Source organism: Heterodontus francisci, chromosome 1, assembly GCF_036365525.1.
Source record: "Heterodontus francisci isolate sHetFra1 chromosome 1, sHetFra1.hap1, whole genome shotgun sequence".
NCBI lineage: Eukaryota > Metazoa > Chordata > Chondrichthyes > Heterodontiformes > Heterodontidae > Heterodontus > Heterodontus francisci.
Window position 1 is genome coordinate 260,738,927 of NC_090371.1, and position 23,056 is coordinate 260,761,982.

At 42.3% G+C, this 23,056-nt stretch overlaps 1 long non-coding RNA gene across 2 annotated transcripts in view; it reads left to right on the forward strand.

The window, feature by feature from the left end:
- LOC137376006 (uncharacterized) overlaps positions 1-23,056 on the forward strand; it is a 70,089-nt gene that overhangs the window by 16,963 nt on the left and 30,070 nt on the right. Inside the window, exons 2-3 of one of the 2 annotated variants that reach the window (XR_010976118.1) lie at positions 20,260-20,349; positions 20,836-20,896. This is a non-coding gene — a long non-coding RNA (uncharacterized lncRNA). Of the gene's footprint in view, positions 1-20,259; positions 20,350-20,835; positions 20,897-23,056 lie in introns of those variants that run through there. The other variant, XR_010976112.1, reaches the window with a different exon arrangement.

The window sequence follows — 23,056 nt, forward strand, 5'->3', positions numbered from 1 at the left end:
TAATACAATTCAAAACTAATCCTACTGCCCTGCTCTCTCTCCTCATAGCTTCTATCCTCCTCTCCTTCAAATATTTAATCATTTTCCCTTAAAAGATGCAGCAGGTTCTGTTTCAAACACAGATCATTGATTGGAACAACTACACTTGCCCGAAAAAGTGAAAATTGGCAGGACTCCTTTGCTGTCCCATCGACATTCAAGGCAATCCTGTAAATAGGCAAGCAGCACATCGGTCTGCAACAGGTGAAAGGCTGCCTAAACATGAAAATTAGAGTCATACACTACTCATGTCCAAAACTCTGCTGCCCGTGTCTTAACTCACACCAAATCCTGTTACCCTTTCACCCCTGTGCTTGTTGACCTACACTGGCTCCCAGTCAAGCAACGCCTTGATTTTAAAATTCTCATCCTTGTTTTCTGATCCCTCCATGGCCTCACCCCTCCCTATCTCTGTAATTTCCTCCAGCCCCACAATCCTCCGAGATACCTGCACTCCTCTAATTCTAGCCTTTTGTACATCCCTGATTTTAAATGCTGCACCGTTGGTGGCCACGCATTCAGTTGCCTAGGCCCCAAGCTCTGGAATACCCTTTCTCCACCTTGCTTTCCTCCTTTAAGACACTCCATAAAATCTTCCTCTTTGACCAAACTTTTGGTCATGTCACCTAATATCTCCTTTTGTGGCTCAGTGTCATACTTTGTTTTATAATGCTCCTGTAAAGCACCTAGGGACGTTTTATTATGTTAAAGGCGCTATATAAATATAAGATGCTGTTGTTGATTGCAATGCTTGGGTACATAAGCTCATAGGTGATGAGCGGCCAAATCGCTCAGACTGGGAGCTGGCCGATTTCCCACCCTTCCACAAATGGTGATTTGCGGTAGGGTGCCTGTTTGGCACCTTAGCTTGCCGGTGGAACTTAAATAAGGGCCAAACCAAAAATCGTATGGGCCTCTCGACGTTGACATTGGGTGACCAGTGCAGCTGCTGCATTGGCTTCACTCTCATTTTGGGAGGAAGACATAGATCATCCCCCAAAGCACCCATAACCCAAAAAGACATAGGCCTGACCCACTGGCAGCAAGGTTTCTATTTTTTGCTCTCGTAGGGTTGGAGGTGGCGGGGGGGGCGAGAACTTTGCCTCTGGAGTCAGCAGCATTGCCTCATTTCCTTTAACCTGTGCTATCAAAGTCAAGACTGCCTTGAGCAGCAGTACTTGTATAACAATTCATAAGGTCAAGATGTATCTCAGTTTTGCACACTGCAAACCTGGTTTGGTAACTATATGTGTGTATATACATGCATTTTATAAAAGTCAGCTGTAGTTCAGTTGGTAGCACTATCAGCTCTGAGTCAGCAAGTTGTTGGTTCTCGTCCCACTCCGATTGAGTGCAAAAAAACAAAACTAGCACTCTAGTAGAATACTGAGGAAGTGTTGCATTGTTTAATGTGCAATCTAATGAATGAGACATTAGACTGAGGCTCACTCTGCCTTCTCATGTGGACATAAAAGATCCCACAGCACTGTTTTGAAGAAGAGCAGGCGAATTATCCCCGGTATCCTGGCCAATATTTATCCCTCATTCAACACCACAAAAATAAATTATCTGGTCATTATCACTTTGCTGTTTGTTGGAGCTTGCTGCGTACAAGTTGGCTGCTGCATTTCCCACATTACAACAGTGACTGCACTTCGAAAAGTATTTCATTGGGTGTAAAGCACTTTGGGATGTCCTGTGGTCATGGAACGAGCTACAACAATGTGAGTCTTTTTTATCAATCCCAGTTTGAAAGGTTCAGATCTTGTTTAGAATATTATTTTTATAACTTGCTTATCTTTCCAAGCGATATAAAGCAAGGAGCTATGTAAATATATTCCTTGTAGCATTCTTGTTTTTACTTTTTTATGTCTTATAAATACTTTGTCAATTAAAAATAATCAAGTAGAAATAACATCTTAACTGTAGCACATTTGATGTTAAATGACACAGAAAATTTCCAAGTAGTCATTATAATTGGGAAGATCATGTGCCAGCACATATATACTTTACACATGTGAGAGCCTTTCTGGATTAAAATCTGAAGGCAAAGGGATTATAATTTAGCACAAGTAGGTTGGGTTGCATATAAACACGATATGAAAATGGCAAATTGCTTGTTCTCTACCACATTAAACCTACATTAAAAATGACATACTGAAAAACTAAAAATTTACTTCTTTTGATTTTTTAAAAAGTACTTCACTAGTGATCATCTGAGGAGATACCAAGAATACTTATCAGAGGGTATACTTAGCAGCGACATGAGCACATAATCCAGACTGACACTTCAGTGCAGTATTAAGGGATGAGACGTTAAACCAAGATCTCACCTGCCCTCCTGGCCGGATGTAAAAGATCCCATGGCACTGTTTCAAAGAAGAGCAGGGGTGTTCTCCCTGGTGTCCAGGCCAATCTTTATCCTTCAAACAACATCGCTAAAGCAAGTTATCTAGTTTTCATCATATTGCTGTTTGTAGGCCCTTGTTGTATACAAATTGGTTGCCGCATTTCCTTCTTTACAACAGTGACTACACTTCAAAAGTAGTTAATTAGCCATAAAACACTTTGTTTGTGAAAGGCATTATATAAACGCAATTTTTTCATTCTTTATTTTACAAAGTAAGGAATTACAAAATAAGTGTATGATTAAAAGCAGTTTTCTGAAACATAATCAAATTTTATTTTATTTGCCATTAATATTATTTTAAATAAAAATACAGAACTCCAGGTAATAATACTGCTGCTGTTGCCTTCTTGCATAGAAGTCCTGCAGTTGTCCGTGCTGAAAAGACATGTTGACTCTCACCCAGGCAATAGTGGATTGATGGCTACTTTTACAGGCAGAAATGTTTTGATTGCCAAAGTTTGCATTGGCAGTATTCAAAAATGCAAACATCAGCTGGTGGTCTTTCTACACTATTATCCCTTTCATCATACAATAGCATGCTGGATCTGTTCTTCACTAGAACAGAGATCACATTGTACTGAAAGTAAGTGTCGTTATAGATAACACTTATGATCTCCCGGATTGGTTTTGATTGCCTGAGGGGATTGGAGAAGAATAGTCCAGAGTATTTTTATCTTATTGACCCTGTTTTTTTCCTCTTTTGCCTTTCTCAGGAGATTGTTTGGTTGTGAGAGGATGGGGGTGGAGGAGGAGGAGGGATGAAGAGTTTAGTCATGGTGCTTCAAACGCTGTAGTGTGGGGCAGGCTTGATGGACCAATTGCTCTTTACCTGCCTGTTAATTTTTTTATGTTCTTATGTCAGCCTTAGGAAAGAAAACAAGCTTCTGTGGCTTCTGCATGGTCAGAAATTAGGGATTTAGTGCTACTAAAGATATAATGAATTTATTTTGGGTTGTCTCTTGCCTTCCCTAAGTACCAGCTGTTGTTTTCTATATGTGACACTGAGGAATTGCACACAAGTTCTATGATAGCTACCCAATATTACAGCTCCCACTAAGTGGGAATTGCGTTACTGTCAAACATCGTACTGATCCCCACATCTAACTACAGGAAAGTCATGTATATCACATTTAAAAAGAAATCAACATATGTCATTTCTTAGGTAGAAGAATGATCCTTTGTGGGATCACTGGAGTCATTTTGGTAGTAACTATATGCAGATGGCAGATATTCACCATCAATTGATAAGTACATTAATATATTATTTTGCCATTTTAATGAACATTAACTAGACTTCTACAAATGAATTCACAGTAAAGAGGCCATTAATGAACAGTAGATAGCTTCTAAACTAAAAAGTTACAGGAATGAAAGCCAGTGTGTAATACCCCTATTCAAGAAAGGAGGGAAACAGAAAGCAGAAAACTATAGGCAAATTAGTCTAAAATCTGTCATTGGGAAAATGGTAAAATCCATCATTAAGGAAGTATTAGGAGGACAGTTAGAAAATCATAATACAATCAAGCAGAGTCAACATGGTTTTGTGAAAGGAAAATCATGTTTGACAAATTTATTAGAATTCTTTGAAGATGTAACAAGCAGGGTGGATAAAGGGGAACCAGTAGATGTAGTATATTTGAATTTCCAAAAGACATTCAATAAGGTGCCACATAAAAGATTACTTAACAAGATAAGAGCTCATGGTGATGGGGTAATTTATTCGCATGGATAGAGGATTGGCTAACTAACAGGAAACAGTTGGGATAAATAGGTCACTTTCAGATTGGCAAACTGTAACTAGTGGAGTGCCACAGGGATCTGTGCTAGGGGCCTCAACTATTTACAATCTGTATTATTGACTTGGATGAAGGGGCAGAATTTGCGAACAATACAGTAAGTAGGAAAGCAAGTTGTGAAGAGGACATAAAGAGTCAGCAAAGGGATATAAATCGGTTAATTGAAGGACAAAAATTTGACTGATGGAGTACAATGTGGGAAAATGTGAGGTTGTCCACTTTGGTGGAAAGAATAGAAAAGCGGAACATTATTTAAATGGAGAGTGCAGAAGGCTGTGGTACAGAGGGATCTGGGTGTCCTCGTATATGAATCACAAAAAGTTAGCATGCAAGTACAACAAGTAACTATTGTGCTAGTGTATTTGTCAATAGGTTAAATATAATCATTTAAATATATGTTATTGCTAATGTATATGTCATCACAGGAAGTGATGCAATATCACATGATTCAGTTCTCTTACACAGTTAGTTAGCATGTGTAAGTTGAAGCAACAGCAAGTCTCCATTAAGCTCTACATTCTAAACCTTTATGCCTGCCTTTCAGCTTTATTTGTATCAGTCTAGAAAGAGATAATATAATATGGTGGCAGTGGTAGTGAGTCAACAGTATTAATCAGCAGCTGAAAATGACAGTTCAAGTCAGAAACCCTACCTGAAGTGCTGCCACTGGATCACAGTGCTCACAATGGGAGAGCAATGGTGTGAGTAGAGATTGAAGGCGATTTGGGTGCACTCCTGGTTTTGCCCCAAGCCGGCAAGAGAAAATTAGTGGTATTTAGAGCAGCAGAGATCAGTGCAGCATCGTGTTTTGCCTTCGATCTTGTCCCACCTGCTGTTGCTGCACTTGCATGTCATTAGCTGACCCCGACACCAGGGACTCTCCTACAAGCCCACAAGCCTGGGCTACAGAAACGCAACTCAGCCTTGGGTCCTGCTCAGCTCCGCAGACATCGCAGCTTGCTACAACTTTTAAAGCAAGCTTTGTGCCTTTGGGGGAGAAAAGAATAGAAGGCTTAGGCAATGGCAGCCAGATTTCCAGAGAAGGTCTGGCTAGTACCTGATGTTCCAGGTGAATTCAAATTGTTTAAGTAGAGTTTTGAACTATTTTTCCGAGGCCACAAGATTGTGGAGAAACAGGTGATCGCCATAGGAAACAAAAGCCTGCTCAGGCTCAATATCTCTGCTTTATCTGATACTGCCCAGAAGGATCCATCAAAGCTATGGGCAACATTAGAAAATCAGCTTAAGATCAAAGTTAATTTCAGAGTACACCACTTCATGCAGTATGGACAAAAAGCTGACGAGAGTTTGGACGACTTTGTTAACTGATGAAGAGAGAAACCAAGAAAGTATGACTTCTCTGATGCTGAAATCTCCGAACAAATTGTGGAGTTTGTGATCGCCTCCATTCCCATTGAGGCATTCCAGCAAGCCTTCCTGGAAAAGCCGAAGGGACACCGTGTGGGAGGTACGGATGCAAATACAAGGCAATTATTGCAGGGAGACTGTGTTTGCAAGCCTTAGGGTCCAAAACATCTGTTAGTACAATATCCAAGGCACCCAGGCAGAACAAGGTGTGCAGTAATCATGGACTCTCCCACCAACCATCTAGATGCCCGGCATACACAGACACATGCAAAGCATTCAGGCTTAGAGGGCACTGGGCCAAACTTTGCAGAAGGCCCAGCAGCAGGAACGTGGCGAGAAGTCAGAGCGCGCAACGCTCAAGCCGCAGAAGTACGCCACCCAGAGACGAAGGTAGGCGAGAAATACGTCCAAGCATCACCAAGAGCACAGACCATTCCACAAAATGCAGGAATGCCTGACCAAAATGGATGAGGTGGATCGAGGTGAAGACACTACAGGTGAACAGCTATTTTATATGGTCACCTTAGTGGAATAGGGCCATTCCGTCAACAAAACAGAAGCTTTTGCAACACTCCAGATTGTCTGCCCCAATAAGGCAGATGGCATCGACAGCGTAAAGATTGGCACTGGTCCAAGTGCAAACACTCTACCGTTCCGCATCCTCAAGGGCATTTACCACGAGGCGTGGAAGTCTGTGGTCCAACACACAAGTGTGAAGCTTATAGCATACAATGTCTCAACAATAAAGTGCCTAGGTTCCCTCGACCTGCAGGTACAAAGAGTCAACGTGGTCTACTCAGATATTCTGCACAGTGGATATATCAGGACCAGCAGTAGCAGGTTGCCAGCATACAATGAACTTAACATGGCCACTATCAGTGAGCTGACCCAGTCAGAGGTCCACAACAGTCAAAACAGGTGCACACCCATTGGATTGGTACAAGACCTCCAGAAGTTGTAGCCGCCTGGTTTGATACGATTGGGTATTTCCACAGGGACACAGTCCTACACCGTAAAGAAGGTGCAATGCCATCAGTTGACCCACTGTGAAAATGCAGCATGCATATTTGAGAAACATAGAAGATGAAATTGGATGGAATGGAAAAGCAAGTCATCATTCAACGAGTGCAACTTCACACGGACTGGTGTAGTTCCATCACTACTGCAATCAAGAAAGATGGTTCAATACGACTATGTTTAGATCCAAGGAGGCGAATCAAAGCCTTAAAGATACCAATGCTAGAATAGTTACACCCAATGATTGCTGGAGCGGAACACTTTTCCAAATTAGACACAAAATGGATATTGGTCCGTACACTTGTCAAGAGAGTCGCAAGAGCTAACAATGTTCAGAACTCCTTTTAACAGGTACTGTTTCCTTCATTTACCATTTGAGCTGTCCGTCAGCCAGGATATATTTCAACAGCATATGGACCAAATAACAGAACGAAACCCAGGCTGTGTGTGCATTGCAGATGACATTGCCATAGTAGGATGCACAGAAGAAAAACATGACCGAAACCTACATTTATTAATGGAGACCACCAGATGAGAAGGTTTGCTTTTCAACAGGAAAAGTGCTCCATTAAGGCTGATCCCATAAATTTCTTCAATGCCATTTATTGAAGTTCAGGTATCTGCCTGGATCTTGGGAAGATCGAAGACATCTGGTCAATGCTGACACCACATGACAAGGATGACCTCCAAAGGTGTCTAAGTCCATTCAACATCCTTGCTGCATGCATACTGAGCTTCTCAGAGAAGGCTTCTCCACTAAGGGAATTGTTGAAGAAAGTGTACGGTTAAGTGAAGAGGGGTTGAAGGGCTTCCCTCTTTTCCCTTTCCTTGTTTGACCATAACAAGTTTAATTCTTTCTTAAAGTGGATGCACTGGCCAATTCAGTAGGTGTTTGATTTCTTACTTGCTATGATAATGACTAGAACCAATTGGACAGGTTTTCTTGAGTTATAAAAGAAAGAGGTTAATTTTATTGTACCTAAACTGAACTCATTAAATAATAGAAAAACATGCCAACTTTCACTCTCATGCAAACAGTGGAGGTTTCCAGACACACAAATAGGTTACAAAGTAGGGAAAGGTCGATAGGTTGAGTTAGAGTCCATAAAAAAAGGTACACAGTCTGTGGCGTTTGGTGATTTGGCTGGCTTTGAGCTGAATTCCGTGGTCCTGAGGCGTTTAGTTTGAACAGGTAGATGACTGGTTTGATGAGTCTCTTGGAGATAGCGATGCAGATGATGCCTTATGATAGGGTTTCGAATTGTAGCTGGAGTATGCAGAGGTGGTCTGTCAACAGGCAGGATTTGAAAGCTTTTAAGCTGGAGTGGGGGGTGGGGGGGAGAGAGAGAGATGGACCCCCACTTAGTGTCTGCTCATGTCAGAGTCCAGTTGCTTCTCCTCTGTTGCAGAGACAATACCAGCTTAAAAACCACGGATGGAGAGGGGCTTGTCACATGACAGTCACTCAGTGATTCAGACTCAGCAGTTAGCAGTATTTCTCTGCTTGCTGTGAGAACAGGTAGTTTCTTTAAACATCCTATGTCTTGGTTCTTGCTGGGGACTTAGCAGACATTTCATCTCTCTCCTCACAGTCCTTTTCAATGTAGGATACAGTGTAGCAAACTAGGTGATCACCTTAAGCTGAAAGGTTGACTTTAAAATAATATATAAATTCAGATCTCCAGTAAGTGGATTGAAGAAAATTATTCAACAAAGCACATTGGCATAACAAAAGACATGTCATTCCTACTGCAGGGCCATTACCAACATGGATTCAGTGCATTTAAACAAGCACTGTCAGCCATGTCTTCAGTACTATGACCTTCAGAAGGCAACAACATTAGAAAAGGATGCATTGCAGAAAGGTGCATTTCTTCTTCAAGACGGGATGCCTGTCGAATTTGGTTCAAAAAGTCTGTTGCCAGCACAAGCAAATTACTCCAAAATCGAATGAGAAACTCTTTTTCTTGTCTTTGGGATCACCAGGTTCCACACAAGCTTATTTGAAAAAGAGTTTACATTCAAGACAGATCATAAGGGCGGCACAGTGGCGCAGTGGTTAGCACCGCAGCCTCACAGCTCCAGGGACCCGGGTTCGATTCCGGGTACTGCCTGTGTGGAGTTTGCAAGTTCTCCCTGTGTCTGCGTGGGTTTTCTCCGGGTGCTCCGGTTTCCTCCCACAAGCCAAAAGACTTGCAGGTTGATAGGTAAATTGGCCATTATAAATTGTCACTAGTATCGGTAGGTGGTAGAGAAATATAGGGACAGGTGGGGATGTTTGGTAGGAATATAGGATTAGTATAAATGGGTGGTTGATGGTCGGCACAGACTCGGTGGGCCGAAGGGCCTGTTTCAGTGCTGTATCTCTAATCTAATAAGCCACTGGAGGTGATCTGGAGAAAGCTGCTCACAAGTGTACTGCCTCGACTCCAGAGGTAAATCATTAAGATTCAGGGTTACAACAGTGATGTCAGATACAAACCTGGTAGTCAAATAATCCTATCGGACATGCTAAATAGACTACCCAACCCTGGGACGGCACGTGAAATGTCATTTGACTTCAAGGTGGACAATGTCTGTGCAATCTTGGAGGATGTCTATATGTAGCTCTCACTTGCTTCAGTCAAAACAAGAGAAATAAACTCCAGAGGGAGACTTATCAAGACCCCCAAACTCTGAACTCTGTGGCAAATCATTGCAGAGGGTTGGCACAAGACCATTCAGGAGATCCCTATGGATCTAAGTATTGGCCATATTGAGACAAAATCAGTATATTCAATGGAATACTATTCAAAGGACGCCAAGTACTCATACCAGCGACACTTCAGTCTGACACGTGAATGGAAAGAACGTGATAACGTGCTCGCGAGTCAGTGTTCTGCCCCGGCATCAGCAAGGACATTGACCAAATGATGAGATCTTGTGATGCATGTCAGGAACACCAATCTAGTCAACAAAAAAAGCCCCTCCAACTGCACGGCAAACTATAATCACCATGGATAAAGATAGCAACAGGTCTGTGCTTTGTAGGCAGAGAAGACTATCTGCTAATGATTAAATATCACTCCAAATTTGCTGTTGTGCAGAAGCTTCGAGACACAATGAGTACAGCAGTGGCCAACACTATTAGTTCCATCTTTAGTCTCTTTGCTGCCCCTGTAGAAATGGTATCCGACAGCGGTCCACAATACATGTTCCAGGATATGTGTGAATGATGGTTCATCAACCATATCATATCATTACCCTGATATCCTTGTTTGAAGGGGATGGCTGAGTGTATGGTCAGGACAGTCAAATTGCTGATCAAAAAGTGTTCAGAAACTGGGTCAGATATCCAAGTTGTGTTATTGCATCTTTGCACAATGCCTTAGACTTCGGATTGCCATCACCTGCTGAGATTATGTTTCATCGACTGGTGAGAGTCACACTACCAAGTTATCATCTCACCAAGTCATCCTTGATCATCGACTGGTTATGTCAGAAACAAAAGAAGATGAAAGACGCACATGACATGCATGCAGGTGTAGAAGTACCACCACAATACACTGGCCAGAAGGTGAGGGTCCTTCACCCACAAGAACAGACATGGATCCCGTAGAAGTGTCCAAGGTGTGCAAAGAACCACGTTCATATGAGGTAACAACACCAGATGGTGCGGTACTGCAAAGGAATCGATCTCACCTCAGGGTATCCTCTGCTAGCCATGCACAAGGTGACCAAACAGCTTCACCTAGGCGTACCTGCGTACGCTTTGAAAATTAAGAAACAACAAGCAACTGAGGGTAATCCTCCCAAAAACAATGTTCAAGAGAGGACGGACAGTTTGAGAATAGACCCACATGTCATTGTCACAATGTCTGGTCGAGTCAGCCAACAACCAGTACAGTTCCAAACATAGACAACACTTTGCAGAAGAGTGTTACAATTGTTCTTGTTACAGTTGAATGTTTATGTAAGTAGTGTTGTAGTTGTCAAATTTCTTATATCTCATAAGGGTTACTTATCATGTACATGCTAATGTTATTAAATATGGGTTCTGTTAATTAAGGGAAGGGAATGTTGTGCTGGTGTATTTGTTAATATGTTAAAGATAATTTAAATATATGTTTATGCTAAAATGTATGTCATCACATGAAGTGATGCAATATCACATGATTCAGTTCTCTTGGCACATGTAAGCTGAAGCAACAGCAAGTCTCCATTAAAGCTCTGCATTCTAAACATTTATGCTTGCCCTTCAGCTTCATTTGTATTAGTCTAGAAAGAGATAATGCAAAAATAACTAGGACGGCAAATGGAATGTTGGCCTTTATTGCAAGGGGGGTGGAGTATAAAAGTAGGGGAGTCTTGCTACAAGTGTGCAGGGCGTTGGTGAGACGAAACCTAGAATACTGCATACAGTTTTTAGTCTCCTTATTTAAGGAGGGATATACTTGCATTGGAGACAGTTCAGAGAAAGTTCATTAGGTTGATTCCTGAGATGGAGGGGTTGTCTTATGAGGAAAGGTAAGCAGTTTTTAAAAAATTCTTTCATGGGAAGTGAGCACCGCTGGCAAGACCAGTATTTGTTGCCCATCCTGAATTGCCCTTGAGAAGGTGGTGGTGAGCTGACGCTTTGAACTGCTGCAGTCCATCTGGTGTAGGTACACCCACAGTACTGTCAGAAAAGGAGTTCCAAGTTTTTGACCCAGCGACAGTGAAGCAATGGTGATACAAGCCCAAGTCAGGATGATGTGTGACTTGGAGGGGAACTTGCATGTGGTGGTGTTCCCATGTGTCTGCTGCCCTTGTCCTTCTAGGTGTTAGAGGCTGGGGTTTGGAATGTGATGTTGAAGGCGGCTTGGCGAGTTGCTGCAGTGCATCTTGTATATGGTACTATACTCATTGGAGCTTAGAAGAATGACAGGTGATCTTATTGAAACATATATGATTCTAAGTGAGCTTGATGAAGTAGATGCTGAGAGATATTTTCCCTCATGGGGAATGCAGAACAAGGGGGCATAGATTCAAAATAAGGGGTCTCCCATTTATGATGGAGATAAGGAGGAATTTCTTTCTGAGGGTCGTTAATCTTTGGAATTCTCTATCCCAGGGAGCTGTGGAGGCTGGTTCATTGCACATATTCATGCCTGAGCTGGACAGATTTTTGACCTACAAGGGAGTTAATGGGGGGGGTGGGGAGCAAGTCAGGAGTGTGATGGAATACTCTCCACTTGCCTGGAGGGGTGCAGCTCTAAGAACACTCAAGAAGCTTGACACCATCCAGAATAAAGCAGCCCGTTTGATTGGCACCCCATTCACCACCTTCAACATTCACTCCCTCCACCACCGATGCACAGTGGCAGCAGTGTGTACCATCTACAAGATGCACCGCAGCAACTCACCAAGGCTCCTCAGACAGCACCTCCAAAACCCGTGACCTCGACCACCTAGAAACACCTAGAAACAGAACGGGAACACCACCACCTGCAAGTTCCCCTCCAAGCCACACTCCATCCTGACTTGGAACTATATCGCCATTCCTTCATTGTTGCTGGGTCAAAATCCTGGAACTCCCTTCCTAACAGCAGTACTGGTGTACCTACACTGCAAGGACTGCAGCGTTCAAGGAGGCAGCTCACCACCACCTTCTCAAGGGCAATTAGGGATAGGCAATAAATGCTGGCCTAGCCAGCGAGTCCCACATCCCCCAAGTGAATAAAAAAGGCAGGAAAGTGGAGTTAAGGCCACAATCAGATCAGCCATTATCATCTTGAATGGCAGAGCAGGCTTGAGGGGCCAAATGGCCAACTTCTGCTCTTATTTCTGTTCCTATGTTGTTATTAAAATCTTAGAAGTTTTAAAGTGCAAGGCCGTTTGGCCTGTTGTGTTTGTGACAGCTCTTTTCTAAAACAATCTAGAAGCAATTCCACTGTCTCACATTCTCCTGACAGTAACAGGGGTGATCTGCCCAAGGCCAGGTCCTCTGCTCAGTTCTCCATGCCTCATGGTCCTGCACTTTCTCTTCAGTTGCTCGTAAGTAATTCCCAATTTTTTACTTCCATGAGAAATCATCAATATGACCAGAGAAAAAGTACATGAGGTGGTTTCCCATTGCCTTCCTCATGCGTCCTTTAAAGGAAACACAAGTCCCCTTCCCGAAGAATCCTCGCCGGTAAGAAGTTGTTGTGCCTCAAAGTTCGAGCTCTCGTGCCATCACCACCAAAAAGTCGCTGCTTCTGTCATTGGCCATGGCTCGTAACCCCGAGCATGGGACCCTTACCTGGGTTTGAGGTGACTTGCAAAAGGGTACGGACAACCATCCCCTGAGATTTTAAATGACTTGCTACCCTTTCTCCTGATAGCCACGTGGAAAGAAGTTCATATATTGACTCAACAACTTACTAGTCTAGAAATCAATGTTAATGTGATCAATGGATGAACACTGAATATAATCATGTGTCAATTGGGGCGGCACAGTGGCGCAGTGGTTAGCACCGCAGCCTCACAGCTCCAGGGACCCGGGTTCAATTCTGGGTACTGCCTGTGCGGAGTTTGCAAGTTCTCCCTGTGTCTGCGTGGGTTTCCTCCGGGTGCTCCGGTTTCCTCCCACATGCCAAAGACTTGCAGGTTGATAGGTTAATTGGCCATTATAAATTGCCCCTAGTATAGGTAGGTGGTAGGGAAATATATAGGTGGGGATGTGGTAGGAATATGGGATTAGTGTAGGATTAGTATAAATGGGTGGTTGATGGTCGGCACAGACTCGATGGGCCGAAGGGCTTGTTTCAGTGCTGTATCTCTAAAACTAAAAAAAAAACTAAAATTCTGTGTTCTGTATCAAGTATTTTAATGGCGGCATTGGTCTATTTATGGGCATTAGGTTAATGCATGCAAAAAACACATAGAGTGTCGTATGACCTAGAGTGTTCATCCATTGACATTGCAATTAGTTTTTCTAGATTGTAGTAAGAAAAGGCAATTCACAATCCCTAGTTATGGCCACATGCTGCGATGTGGGTGGTTCCCAGTGTTCAACTCCCCGCCTGACCGCAGCAAGTGCTTTCTTATTAGGTTTTAACGCCTTGGTGTTTTATTTTTCAAATAAACAGACAACAACAGGCTTTCTTGTAGGTTTAAAAACAGAAAATTACTTGCTTATTGATCAAATACGCCTTATCCCGAAATTGTCACAACTGCATACACTCACACATTTGCTCGCACACACACAAACAAGACAGAGAGAGAAGAGAAGAAGGGAAAGTAATTTTTACTTGGGGGGAGGTCATGATAAACCTGTTGAATTCTCTTGGAAATCAAGTTGTCGTTGGGTGCAGGCATCAGATGATGGTAGATTTTTCTTTGGATTGAATGTTCAGTTGAAGATGGTAAATCATTTTTAGTTCACTGCTCTCTACTATAGATGTAGGATTGCTGGAAAACAAGCTGCTGGATGTTGCTTCTCTTCTCTCTTTCTCTCTGGAGTCTCTCTCTCTAGGCTGTCTTTTCACAAGGTTTCCTGGTAGGAGATGCTCTGGTCTTTTTTTTTTATTCGTTCATGGGATGTGGATATCGCTGGCTAGGCCAGCATTAATGCCTATCCCTAATTGCCCTTGAACTGAGTGGCTTGCTAGGCCATTTCAGAGGGCATTTAAGAGTCAACCACATTGTGTGTGTCTGGAGTCACATGTAGGTCAGACCATGTAAGGATGACAGATTTCCTTCCCAAAAGGACATTAGTGAACCAGATGGGTTTTTACAACAGTTGACAATGGTTTTATGATCAACATTACATGAGCTTCTAATTCCAGATTTTTCTTTTACTAATTGAATTCAAATTTCACCGTCTGCCATGGTTGGATTCGAAGACATGTCCGCAGAGCATTAGCCAGGGCCTCTGTATTACTAGTCCAGGGACAAATACCACTATGCCATGGCCTTCCCTATGGTGATCGCACAATAGCCCAGATGTGGCTACTTCAAAGCTTCTTTGTTTCAGAAGAACACATTCAATTCTGGAAATTTTTAGGATGGGTGTGTTTGACACCTCTTAGCTTTGAAGATTTTTCCTTTGTCCCTGTCAGATGGTTCGAATCCACAAAGGCCAATCCTTTTTTCTTTGGCAGCCATTTTGGACCACTGTTCACTTTTTAAAATAAGGGTTCATTTTTAAAAAGACAAAGTCAGTTGTTTTATAACTCTTCATATTTAACATAAGAACATAAGAAAAAGGAGCAGGAGCAGGCCAATCAACCCTTCAAGCCTGCTCTGCCATTCAATGAGATCATGGCTAATCTTCTACTTCTACACCATTTTCCTGCACTATCCCTGTATCCCTTGATGTTTTTAATATATAGAAATCTGTTGATTTCAGTCTTGAACATACTCAATGACTGAACCTCCACAGCCCTCTGGGGTCGAGAATTCCAAAGAATTACTGCCCTCTGAGTGAAGAAATTCCTCCTCATCTCAGTCCTAAATGGGCTGCCCGTTATTCTGAGATTGTGTCCCCTGGTTCTGGACTCCCCATGCCAAGGGAAACATCCTACATTTACCCTGTTGAGCCCTGAAAGAATTTTGTATGTTTGAATGAGATCACCTCTCATTCTTCTAAACTCCAGAGAATGAAGGCCCCGTCTATTTAGTCTTTCCTCATAGGACAATCGCTCCATCCCAGAAATTAGTTTGGTGAATCTTCATTGCACTCCCTCCATAATTTGTATCATAGCACTTCTTGTGTGCATGACATCTCCCCAAAAAAGGGAAAAAATGAAATTCCTTAGATTTCATTTTTATGTTGTTTGCTTTTTTGGGTTTAGAAGAAAGGTAAGAAACAGTAAGGAGGTTTAGGGGCACACCATTGTACACATTCATTTCATTCACTCCTCCATCTTACAACTGCTACAGCTGACGTTGCTTGATGCTGCCATTTCAGGTCCAAGTTTAAGTTTTGTCATCATCCTTCCTTTGGATGAGGTACCATTAAAAGTGCATTTCTTTTGGTTATGTGTTGCCAAATGGGGTTGTAGTTTCTCTCACCCCAGTTTGTGCTACTTTAAGAACGGGATTGCATTTTAAGACTCCGCCCCTGAAATAGGCAGCGGGCGTAAAAGAATGTGGCCCGTACGCAAGGACACCATGTTGTTGAGCCGTCGCTCATTTGCATGGCCGCGGCACCCACCCTCCCGTGATGGCGGGGAGTTGGTGGGCAAGCCTTCTCCAGCAACGGCATCTGCTATTTTTAAAGGGCTTACAACCCTCAATGTACATTTAAAATTTAAAGGGCCAGTTAATGTCAAGTTCTGTAAAAATGAATAAAATAACCTTTCAATGCACTCTCCCCCTGCCTCTGCAATGGCATATCACAACATTCCTGCCCTTCCCCATCCCCCCGGAATACCTACCTTGAAAATTTGACCTTGCCCCCACAAAGGTTCTTTACCCCTTCCCATCAACTCCCCCCCCCCCCAGATCAATCCACAGTGTTGTAACCCTGCTCCCCCCTCACTCACAGAGAAAATCACCTCCTTTCCCCTCCCCACAGGTGTCGCGCCTTGTTTCCCCAAATGGGGATTCGAAGGCACGGCATTGCTGGCCACCAGAATAAAGATTGCAATGTGTTGGCTGAATCGCTGCGGCTTGCATAGTAAGTAGGCATTAATCTATTTTAACACGGGTCCCGTCGTCGAGCGGCAGGGCAGCTGCCACAAGGCATCGCCACTGCCGCCAAGATTGGTACAGGGCCTGCTGCCGTCGGGGTCAGTGGCGGGCCACCTCCGCATCGATCCTCACTGCCCCCACCCGCCATCATTCCTGGTGGCAGAGAAGCTTTAAAATACAGCCTGTGATTGTTGCTGAATATGTAAATTTCTTTTACTGCTGGCTGCAAGGTTCCCTGTCTGTACAAGCTTTAACCACTTAAGTACTGCTTCCACAATACATGGCATTAACCATTCAGGTTCTGACACATTGATAGTTCTTATTTCTTGGGTGATAGTGGGTGATACTTTGTTTTTTTTAGCCCTTGTGAGGCATCTGAGATTTCTTCCTGCACCTTGTTCTTGTGGAGTTCTGACTCTAAATAGTTTTGGATTTGGAGCCTGATTGTTTGATTCTTCAGTGGGTAGATCCACACTGACCTCACTTTTAGTTTTCTTGTGATTTTCACCAGTGTGGTTCACTTTAGGATATGTTACCTTCTCTTTTCCTTTTACTTCAGAGATAGGTTTTTCCCTAATCTGCCCCATGTCCTCTGGGACACTACCACTCACAGGTGGTTGTCCAGCTTCCACTGCACTCCCTGTGGCACTTCAACTGGGTGAGGCATCTCCCTCACTCTTGGCTTCCCTGTTCGGGAAGTTTCCTCATCCTTATTTAAATCTTAAAATAAGGTTTCAGCTAACCAAATCTCTGGTGCTTTTCCTTCAACCTTTTCAGATTTTATCTTAGCTTCTTTTTTTTTTGCCTCTATCTGGGCCCTTCTAAATTCTTCTGGCTCTATCAGCCCCTGTGGGATTGTTGGGTCTTCCCCAGCCCTCTGCAGCTGTACAGAATGTTGTTTGCTCCCCTAAGTTTCTCCAGTTTCTGTGTACTGTTCTGGACCCTCTGGGCACAATACTGTGCTTCCTGCCAAGTCATTGCCCCCCCAATAGGTCTATCCCCTGCATTGGTAAGCTTGGAATGATTCCAACTGTCACTATCCTGGTAGGTAAAGTTTTACTAAGGGAACCTTCAAGCATTTGCCAGTGAACCCTTTTACTAATACCATGGTATTTGTTCTGCTTTCTGGTGGCACTTCTATCAGTTTGGCTGCCAGTAGGGTTTAAAACAACCAGTATCCCCGAGGATGGTTATCTCCTTGTCTGGTGCTTGGGACACAAAAAGAATCATTTTTCCTTTGTGTAAAAAGTTCTGGTATGTGCTCTGCTCTTGAGTTATATAAGAACACAGGCTTACCACTTTCAAAGCCACAGAGATGGGTTTGGCTGCAGCACCTCCTGCTGGTTTTTTGGCATACCAACAATTGGCTTAGACATGCCTAGATTTGCCACACTGGAAACATGTCGGGTGGACCCCATATTGGTTTATCACCTGGGTTCCTTCGTTTAAAAGTTGGAGATTGGTTGGGTTTTCCTTCCCTACTCACCTTTTCACCTGAGCCCATTTATGCTTCCTCTGCATCCCTGCTATCTCTCTCTTGCTTGTAAGAAATACTAGATCCAAATTTATTCTGAGTTAGGGATTTGCGTATTTATAATCATCAGCCATTTTAGTTGCTTCTCTTAATATTGTGACTCTTTGTTCTTCAGTGTGTGTACTTATCCTACTTCAGACGCTATTTTTAAATTCTTCCAGCAACATCGCTTCTCTTACATTTTCATATGAGGGTTCTAGTTTGAGAGAGCGTATCCAGTGATCAAAAGCCATATATTTAATTCTTTCAAATTCAATGTAAGTCTGTGTGGTTCTGTTCCGGGTGTGTCAGAATTTCTGTCTATATGCTTCCAATACCAGTTCATATGCATTTAGAATTGCAGCTATGTTTGTTCATAATCAGCAAAACCTTTTTTCTGATAACAGGGAAAATGCTTCATGAGCCCTACCCATGAATTCGCCTTGTAAGAAAAGAGTCCAAAGTTCTTTTGGCCATTTTAACCTAGTTGCTATTTTCTCAAATGAGATAAAATATGACTCAATCTCCTCCTCATTAAATTTTGGCACTAGTTTTGAGTATCTCAGCACATCAAAGTTTTGTTCTGAAATTGGGGATATGATTTGAGTGGCTGGTCGCAATTTAGATTTAGATTTATTTAGATTTAGAGATACAGCACTGAAACAGGCCCTTCGGCCCACCGAGTCTGTGCCGACCATTAACCACCCATTTATACTAATCTTACACTAATCCCATATTTCTACCACATCCTCACCTGTCCCTATATTCCCCTACCACCTACCTATACTAGTGGCAATTTATAATGGCCAATTCACCTATCAACCTGCAAGTCTTTTGGCTGTGGGAGGAAACCGGAGCACCTGGAGGAAACCCACGCAGACACAGGGAGAACTTGCAAACTCCACAAAGGCAGTACCCAGAATTGAACCCGGGTCACTGGAGCTGTGAGGCTGCGGTGCTAACCACTGCGCCACTGTGCCGCCCCTCTGCTCTGCGCTCTCTGTAGCTCAACACTCTGCAATTGTACTTCTCTTTTCAACTGAAATTCTCTTTCCTCTTTTCCTTTTGTAACTGAAACTCTTTTTCCTCGTTTTCCTTTTGTAACTGAAACTCTCTTCCCTTTTCATCTGCAACTGGATATCTAGCTAGAATTATTTTTTCAGACTCAGATTCTATGGTTTGGGATAAATTTAAAATGGTTAGTTAGACTTTTCACCAGACCAGGCTTCTTGCTTTTTGTTTGAAAGTGATTCCCACCTCTATAGCTAAGCTTTTTAAATCTTCAATACGTAATTTGTTTAACTTACCATGGGATATCTCCCCCTGCTGAACAAACTCCTTAGCATTAAATGTAGCCATCTCTTTTGTTTCTAGTACTGCAGAGAGAAAAAACAGAACAATACAAGAAAACCTGTTTGTTTATTTTTCCACAATTTTAAACGTCAATTTTCCTCATGTTTTCCAAATCTCTCATTTGTCTGTCAGTTCAGATCCTGGCTCCAATTAGCCCCAATTTGTTAGGGCCATGTGGTGCGATGTGGGTGGTTACCACTGTTCAACTCCCCACCTGACCGCAGCAAGTGTGTTTTGTTATTAGAGTTTAACCTCTTGGTATTTTATTTTTCAAATAAACAGACAACGGCAGGTTTTCTTGCAGGTTTAAAAACAGAAAATCACTTGCCTATTGATCAATACGCCTTATCCCAAAATTGTCACAACCACATCCACTCATGCATTCGCTTGCACACAAACACACACAAGAAGAGACAAATAGACAGGGAAAAAGGGGAAAGCGATTTTTACTGTGGGGTGGGGGGGAGGTCATGATAAACCTGTTAAATTCTCTTGAAAATCAAGTTCTCGTTGGGTGCAGGCCTGAGATGATTGTACATTTCTCTCTTCATTGAAAGTTCAGTTGAAGACGGTGGGTCACCTCTAGTTCACTGCTGTCTAGTGTAGATGTAGGATTCTACAGCAGGGCATGTGCCTTCTTGCTTGCTGGAAAACAAGCTGCTAGATTTTGCTTCTCTTCTCTCTTTCTCTCTCTCTCCCTGGAGCCTCTTTCTCTAGGCTGTCTTTTTTTCAGGTAAAGCTGTGTTACTTCTTGCCTCCTGGTAGGAGACGCTCTGGTCTCTTCCCTATGGTGATCGCAAAATAGGCCAGGATGTGGCTACTTCAGACTTCTTTGTTCGGAAGAAGACATTTAATTATGGAATGTTTTAAAATGGGTGAAATTGACACCTCAGCTTTGAAGATTTTTCCTTTGTTCCTGTCAGATGGTTTAAATCTAAAAAGGCCAAACCCTTTTCTCTGCAGTGGCCATTTTTGACCATTGTTCAATTTTTAAAATAAAGGTTCATTTTTAAAAGACAAAGTCCATTTTTTATAACTCTTCAGATTTAATGCATAATTTGTATCATTGCACTTCTTGTGTGTGACACCCTCAATAAAATGATGACAACTTTTTTTCACTTTAGAATGGCTGGACTTAGTTACTTACACCACAACAAAAATATTGCCAGGGATGCTATGGAATCAATTTAAAAAGAAGAATGACTTGGCACATGGTAAGGAACAATCTTCAACTAACATACAACCATTACTTGCTTTTGAAAGGTCTATTCTTTGTTAATGACTGGCTGCTTTATAATGAAACATGAATTGAAATGAAGGCCAAAGGTAAAAAAATGCTACACAGCCAACTTCCCAGGGTATGAGGTAAACAAGTTTTAAATCAGCAGGGAACAGAACAGACAAGCTGGGGAATAAATGTTATTAATACCAGTTGATTGATTCACATTAACTGGGTACATTACAGTGAAAGGTTAATGTTGCTCATTCAACACCAGACTTGAATTGCGATCATGTGAAGTGAAGATCCATGAAATAAGATAAGCAAAGGTCATGTCACGTATTGCACGTTTTCAGATAAAGTCATCAGTGGTGTTAAAAAAGGAAGGATATTGAATAGTAATTAAAGTAAGTGATGCTTTAACTGACAAAGGTAACAATCCGCAGTTGGCACTAACGTGTAGAAACATTACTCCATGCAGGTTATCAATCACTTTATCATTAGTAAAGATCAGACTTCTGAAGAACAAGCTGTGGTTGCATGTGAGTTGGAGATTTTTCTGTGTCCATTCCTCCTATTTCTCATCTATTTGCACCCCCTCAGCAACATTATCCATAAGGTTCCACATGTGCACTGACGACACCCAGCTTTGTCTCACCACCACCTCTCTTGACCTAATTTGCCACTCTGCTTGTCTGACATCCAGTATTGAATGAACAGAAGTTTTCTGCAATTAAATATTGAACGTCCTTGCATGGCCTCGCCCCTCCCTATCTCTGTAATTTCCTCCAGTCCTATCACCCACTGGGATCTCTGTGCTTTTCCAATTCTGGCCTCTTGCGCATCTCTGATTTTCATCCCTCCAGCTGTACATTCAGCTGCTTCGGCCCCAAACTCCAGAATTCCCTTAATAAACTTCTCCACCTCTCTATCTTTCTCTACTCCTTTAAGATGCTCCTTAAAACCTACCTCTTTGACCAAACTTTTGGTCACTTATCCAAATATCTCCTTATGTGGCTCGATGTCAAATTTTGTTCGGTAATGCTGCTGTCAATTGCCTTGAGTTGTTTTACTATATTAAAGATGTTATATAAATGTTATGCCACTTTTAGTGGAGTATGGCCATCAGGCCTCATTGCGGCACAGATTCACCAGATTGTTACCAGGGCTCCAAGTGCTAGATTATGAGGAGAAATATCATAAAATCAGCTTGCATTCGCTGGAATGTAGAAGGTTAAAGAGTGATTTGATTGAGATTTTTGAATTTTTAATGTAATTGATATTGTAGATAGATAAACCTTTTTTGCTGGTGGGGTAGTTTAAGGTAAGGGCACAGAACTTTAAAGTCAGAGCCAAGCCATTCAAGAGGGAAATTGCAGAACTGGGGAATTCTCTCCCCCAAAAAGCAGTAGATGTTAGTTCAATTAACAATTTAAAATCTAATATTGATTAGATTTTACTAGACAGGGTATAAAAAGAATATGGAGCCAAGGGAGGTCAGTGAAGTTAAGATACAGATCAGCCATGATTTCATTGAATGGTGGAACAGGCTTGAAGGGCTGAAGTTCTACTCCTGTGCCTGTGTATGGGAGGAACTTTATGGTAAAAGTGTATATTTCCCTCTCTGATGTGACATGGTATTATTTAGATTCCAGCATGACAATGTACCCCAGCAATATATTAGGTCAGTTATATTCAACAATGTTAGTTCAACATTAATTCCCCACTTGGCCATTTCTAAATAGGCTGCTGTTTTTACAGCTGATGCAATTAGGAAGACGGAGTTTCAAACAGAAGTGTTCTATGCCAAATAGCTATAATATTCCCATTATAGATGTTTCGAACTACTATACAAGGGGGAACTCATGGATACACTGATGAAAGCAGCATTATTATGAGGGCATCAAAACACATAGGCAAAAACTGTAAAACAAGTGGAAAGTGTCCAGAGTAATCAGGATGTATGTGAGCATTAAAACAGATTCAGTGACCTGAAAAGGTCAACTGACAGTTGCAACGGAATTGGAGCACAAAAAAGGACAGCAAGGATGATGCTAATGTTCCATATTTTGCTTATACTGTACAGTTGAACCTGTTCTTAAAATCACCTGTATAAAGCAGTCACTTACCGATAGCAGGCATACATTGAGGTAATGGAATTTAGAATTAGAATTAGAACATTACAGCGCAGTACAGGCCCTTCGGCCCTCGATGTTGCGCCGACCTGTGAAACCATCTGACCTACACTATTCCATTTTCATCCATATGTCTATCCAATGACCACTTAAATGCCCTTAAAGTTGGCGAATCTACTACTGTTGCAGGCAGGGCGTTCCACGCCCCTACTACTCTCTGAGTAAAGAAACTACCTCTCACATCTGTCCTATATCTATCACCCCTCAACTTAAAGCTATGTCCCCTCGTGTTTGCCATCACCATCCGAGGAAAAAGACTCTCAATATCCACCCTATCTAACCCTCTGATTATCTTATATGTCTCTATTAAGTCACCTCTCCTCCTCCTTCTCTCCAACGAAAACAACCTCAAGTCCCTCAGCCTTTCCTCGTAAGACCTTCCCTCCATACCAGGCAACATCCTAGTAAATCTCCTCTGCACCCTTTCCAAAGCTTCCACATCCTTCCTATAATGCGGTGACCAGAACTGCACGCAATACTCCAGGTGCGGTCTCAACAGAGTTTTGT